The following is a 6,524-nucleotide window of genomic DNA, read 5'->3' as shown; positions in this document are numbered from 1 at the left end:
CTACTATATTTGCGTATACTAACAATTTGTGTCTTGTTTTGCAAAGAAGGGATCAAGATATAATTAATTGATGTGAATCCGGGTGTCCGAAAGATGAATCTAAGAACCGGATTTGAGGACAAATCCTTTCACAAAGAAGGAGAGGATGATGTGAATCCGGGTATTCACAATCATAGGATGCAACTACATCGAGGGCCATGGGTTGATTGTGGTCCGAAAAGAAGGTGGAGATATGGCAAGGAGCCAAGCCGGATTCGAAGGTTTGACTCAAACCAGAATTTGCCTAGAAAAATGATGTCCAAATGCTGTTCTAAGACCACCATTATCTTCATCGTCAAAAGAGCTTCGCGTGAGTACCTTACACGCCTCAATCGGAGCTCGAATGAGGAAGTTATGGCCGTTTGACGAAAGTCGCGCAGAGCTGCCAAAAATGCCCGGGCAAGCCCCAAAACGCCCGGGCCTGGCGTTTTGCCCGAAAATGCCATTTTTTAAGATTTTAAAGACTATTTTCCCTATTACTTTTGTTTTAGTATAAATACTCTTTTGTAGGGTTTTCATTCTCAGCTTTTGAATATTTGTAAGAGACCATTTCTCCATATTTGAGAGCTCACCTTCTTCATCTTTTGAAGACTTATCAAATTCCTTCGGTTGCATTCGATCTTTTGCCGGGCTAAGGTTGATTGTAAAGGTATGCTTGCTAGTTCTTGTGTTGCTAGTTTGTGGAGCCATTAGGTGTTTGTATGTGAAAGTGCCTTTGGGATTTCTTTCTTGTTCTTCACCTAAATCATAACACTAATCCATCCTCTATCCTTTTATCCATTTTTCTTGTTCCATTTCTTGGTTTATCTTGTTTATTTGTTGGGTTTATTTACAAGAATAAGTACGGGGCAAATTCATGAGTCTTCAATCTAGAAGATTCACATTATTTGGTATCAAGAGCCATTGGTTCTTGTTCTTGTAAGAAAAAAAAAAACAAAAAAAAAAAAGAGTGAAATTGTTAGAAAATTGTCAAAAAAAAAAGAGATATCTCCAAATCTATCCATGGGCATTAGCTATAAACTTGCATATGTGTTATTGGGTATGTTTATGTGAATGTTACAAAGTTATAGGCCGAAATTCCATCAATTGTTGGGTCTATTGTTGTTTAGTGAAATTGTGAACACAAATTGTTTGTTGTTTTGTCCCTTTGGCCTTGCACCCCACTTTCACTAATCTTGTGGCTTCTTGGACTAGTTTTCACTTGTCTAGTTGTGTATCTTGTTTGTGCTATTTGTGCAACCCTTGGGATTACATCATCGAGAGCAAGTGAGGGAGAGTATCTAGCCACTAAATCTCTAAACCTTCCGAGAGACATTGGGTGTGAGTTTGGGGAATTGGGGACATACTTTGTGGGTTGGGAAGTGAGCTCCTCACTAAAGTCTCCATTCTTGGGTGTGTGCGTTGTTTGTGTTATTAACAAAAGGGATGTGTCCCTAGTCCTCTTTATCTTCTTTATAGGTACCGAAAATGCCACCACGTACGAGGATTTCTAAGCACAATTCGCCTAGAAGGGAGGATGGGGACGACATCGCGTCCATATCCGACGACACCCTCAAAGAGATGTTTTCCTCAATCATGAAGGAGATGCGCGATGCGCGGGGAATCATGAATTCTATGCAAGAGGGATTTACGGCATACCATGAGAATATATCTCTCATAAGAGATCGAGTTAGGCATAACCATTCCATAGCACCTAGTGACCGAGAGAGACATGATAGGAGTGACTACAAGTCAAGGTATCACGATGATGGACTTGATAGAGGGAGTAGAAGGGAACAAGTACCAAAGTTCTATGGAGAGTCTAACTCTAAGAGGATGAATGATCATGGTCATCTTAAGGTGCATGAGCGGTTAATAGGGGAGGAAGTCTCAAGTAAATCAAGGGAGAGCTCAAACCCTCGACATTATGGTGGTGACACAAGACGAAGAAGCATCCCACCAAAGAAGATGGACCTATCTCATCCTAGCTATCATACGAAGGTTTCGTCGTGGTTGTCATCCAACTTCACTACTTCAAATGGCTTGATTCAAAATAGGTGTGACAATAAAGAGCGTGTCAAGAATATGGTGGATTTTATTGATGATGATGATGATGAAGAGTAATGTGAGGATGAAACGGAGTCCATGGTCACACATGAACAAGATGCACACCCAACTTTCAATGATGGCATGTCTAGCATAAGGGAAGCCGAGGACGGGAGTGAGCCATTAAATGCCCTTCAAATCATGAACAACGAACCAAAGCCACATGAGGTTGATAATGGGAATAAGTACTTGAGAGGGAATCGAGAGAAAGAGCAAAAGCTAGAAAATGAGAGCATGCTTCAAAAGCAAATAGAGCGTGAGAAAAGGCGAAAATGTGAGATGCAAAAGCCAAGAGAGAGTGGTGGGGGTGAGTGTGAATCAACACTTTCAAGAGAGAAAAACCACAAGCATGTGAGAAAAAAAGGTTGCTTGTTAGATTCTAAGATCACCCACGGGAGGGCTCTAAACCACCCTATCATTTTTTCCCTTGGTGAGGAGAATGACCTTTATTTCACTAACTCTTATTACTTGTCTTTTCTCTTGGATGACATTTTGAGACAGGAATTGGAAGGATTGGAATGTGAACCCCGAGTCGTGGATGCACCGAGTAACTTCTTACTGGTGATGAACTCATGGACGCAAGGTCAAGTTGAATCACCTCTTTCCCAAGGTTCAAGTATTCTCACCTTAACTTGTGATAATGATTTAATGAAACAAGTGAATGTGATTTGTTTTCAAATGCCCATTTGTATTGATACTCTTATCACTTGTGGTTTGTTTGATATGTGGCATGAAAATCTAGAATCATTACTTGCTAAGTTTAGTCTTACAAGCTATGAGGATCCTTTCTTGTGTATCCCTAGCCCTTCTAAAAATGTCAATTCTTTTATGAAGACAATGTTAGGTATGTGGATTGGTAGAGTGGATGGATTTGGGACCAAGAGATACAAAGTGTTTGACGCATGTGTGTCTTGGCATGATAAGTTCTTTTATTGCATAAAAATCAAACTTTTCCATGGAGTTGGCATGTTTTATGGATCCTTTATCAAAGGTCTTACAACAAATGAGTTTGTTTTGGATTACCTTATAAAAGGATTGTTAGAGTTGTGTGTCTCCATACCATGTGCTTATATTTTGGACTTGTTAGAGTATGGAAAATATCTTGATGACACGCACAAATGTGTTAGGAGAAAACTTGTTGATAGTACCATTACTTGTGATATTGAGTTTACATGTGCATTATGGTTAGGGTGTAGATCTTATGCTCCTTACTTGATGCAAGTTTCATTGTTTGATCATAGCCTCCTAATCCCTAGTGGTCGAATTTTTCCAATATTGTTATTACTTTATGATCACAATGATGGTATGATTGATGAGACCATATATGCATTAGATATACTCCACATGGAGATTTGCAATCTTGACTATATACCTCTCTACACCCTTGGTAAGCCAAGTACATCTTCTAGACCTATGATACTTGATTTGGACTTACTTGGTCTTATAAGTATGCTTGATCCGGATTTGAGGACAAATCCTTCAAAAGAAGGAGGGAATGATGTGAATCCGGGTGTCCGAAAGATGAATCTAAGAACCGGATTTGAGGACAAATCCTTTCACAAAGAAGGAGAGGATGATGTGAATCCGGGTATTCACAATCATAGGATGCAACTACATCGAGGGCCATGGGTTGATTGTGGTCCGAAAAGAAGGTGGAGATATGGCAAGGAGCCAAGCCGGATTCGAAGGTTTGACTCAAACCAGAATTTGCCTAGAAAAATGATGTCCAAATGCTGTTCTAAGACCACCATTATCTTCATCATCAAAAGAGCTTCGCGTGAGTACCTTACACGCCTCAATCGGAGCTCGGATGAGGAAGTTATGGCCTTTTGACGAAAGTCGCGCAGAGCTGCCAAAAAAATGCCCGGCCACAGAGAAAACGCCCGGGCAAGGCCCCAAAACGCCCGGGCCGGGCGTTTTGCCCGAAAATGCCATTTTTTAAGATTTCAAAGACTATTTTCCCTATTACTTTTGTTTTAGTATAAATACTCTTTTGTAGGGTTTTCATTCTCAGCTTTTGAATATTTGTAAGAGACAATTTCTCCATATTTGAGAGCTCACCTTCTTCATCTTTTGAAGACTTATCAAATTCCTTCGGTTGCATTCGATCTTTTGCCGGGCTAAGGTTGATTGTAAAGGTATGCTTGCTAGTTCTTGTGTTGCTAGTTTGTGGAGCCATTAGGTGTTTGTATGTGAAAGTGCCTTTGGGATTTCTTTCTTATTCTTCACCTAAATCATAACACTAATCCATCCTCTATCCTTTTATCCATTTTTCTTGTTCCATTTCTTGGTTTATCTTGTTTATTTGTTGGGTTTATTTACAAGAATAAGTCCGGGGCAAATTCATGAGTCTTCAATTTAGAGGATTCACATTATTAATGCTATGAGGCTTGTCTCTTAAACCAAAAGTCAACTACAGAAAATGAGGGAGGATGGATGGGAGATTCACTTGAACAAGGTAATCTCATTTTGCAATAATCATGACATTATTGTTCCAGATTTGGAAGCTTGTTATGTGCCTCATGGAAGATCAAAGCGTTTTGTTCAACAAGTTTCATATCGTCATCATTTTCGCATTGATGTGTTTTAAAGGTAATTGATTTATTACTTCAAGAATTTGATAATCGATTTGATGAAGTCAATATGAAGTTGATCAGATGCATGGTTTGCTTCAGTCCTAGAGATGGTTTCTCTTCTTTTGACAAAGAAAGTGTACTCAAACTTGTAATTTTTTATCCTTCCGATTTTTCAAGCATTGATTTGAGGTCTCTTGATTGTCAACTTGATATATTCATGGAGGATATGAGAAGAGATAATGACTTTCAGAATTTGCAAGATCTTAGTTCTCTTTCAATGAAGCTTGTTGAAACAAAGAGAGATGTGACTTATCCTTTTGTCCTTTTGCTTATCAAGTTGATTTTGATTCTTCCGGTTGCTACTACAAGTGTAGAGAGAGTATTTTCTGGAATGACGTTTGTGAAGAATAAGTTGCGAAATAGAATTGGTGATCAACCTTTGAATGATTGTTTGGTGACTTTCAAAGAGAAAGAAATGTTTCTACAAGTCTCTGATGATGATATAGCCCATCGCTTCGAGGATATGAAGACTCGTAGAAAAATAAATTAGATGTTATGTATAGTTTTTTTGGTTTATTTTATTTTAAAATATACGAGTTCAAAATTGAATAATATTTCAAATATTATTTTACCGTTGTTTTCTATTTTTTTTAGTGTTATGTAATTATTTATCATACGACTCGTACCCCTGAATGACAAATCCTGGATCCGCCACTGGTAGTAGTTGTATTTTATTATTCAACATAGGTAACACATACTATATAGTACAAGAAACTAAGCTAGGCTATGTTACATCACCGATGTGGGACAGAATACATATACGATATTAACACTCCCCCTCAAGCTGGATCATATATATATTGATCATGTCCAGCTTGGTACAAAGTTCTGAAAAGCGTTTCACAGGCAATAGTTTTGTGAAGATATCAACAATCTGGTTGGCCGATGAAGTGAAAGGAGTAGCAATTGTCTGATTCAAACACACTCTCGAATGAAATGACAATCAACTTCAATATGTTTAGTCCTCTCATGAAAAATCAGATTATTAGCAATATAGATTGCAACTTGGTTATCACAATGCATATGTAAAGGTTATTGAACCCCAGTTCTCAAAGTAGATTCTTGACTCCGATCATCTTAGTAGCAGTATGAGCCATAGCTCTATACTTGGCCTCAACAGACGATCTTGCAACAGTTGTTGTTTCTTACTTCGCCAAGTTACCAGGTTTCCTCCCAAGTAGGTACAATATCTAGAAGTAGACTTTCTATCAGACTTAGAACTGACATAATCAGCATCGGAATATCCTTCAATATTTAGATGACCAATTTTTTTAAATAACAATCCTTTACCAGGAGATTTCTTGACATATTAAAGAATTCGAATAGCTGCATCCTAGTGAACTTGCTTAGGCTTATCTAGAAACCGACTGACCAAGCCAACAACAAAGTAAATATCAGGCCTTGTTACTGTCAAGTAGATAAGCTTTCCAACAAGACATCTATACTTAGCTTTATCCTCCAAGAATTCTCCACTGTCATCCCAAACACTTGGATCAACCTCCATAGGAGTATCCACAGGCTTTGTTCCAAGTAGTCAAGTTTCTTTCAGTAAATCTGTAGCATACTTTTGCTGAGATAGAGACACTCCAGAATTTCCGTGTGCAATTTCAATTCCCAAGAAATACTTAGGACGCCCCAAATCCTTGATAACAAAATGTTGCTGCAAATATTTCTTAGGTTCCTCAATTCCACGAACATCACTTCCAGACATGAGTATACCGTCAACATACATAATGAGAATGACAATGCCCGATGCTTGATGTC

The sequence above is a fragment of the Salvia hispanica genome, chromosome 5 (genome assembly GCF_029641045.1).
Source record: "Salvia hispanica isolate PSC_SH4W2 chromosome 5, Shi_PSC_v1, whole genome shotgun sequence".
In the NCBI taxonomy this organism is placed as follows: domain Eukaryota; kingdom Viridiplantae; phylum Streptophyta; class Magnoliopsida; order Lamiales; family Lamiaceae; genus Salvia; species Salvia hispanica.
The sequence above is the reverse complement of the archived record's forward strand: the minus strand, read 5'-3'. Positions refer to the sequence as shown.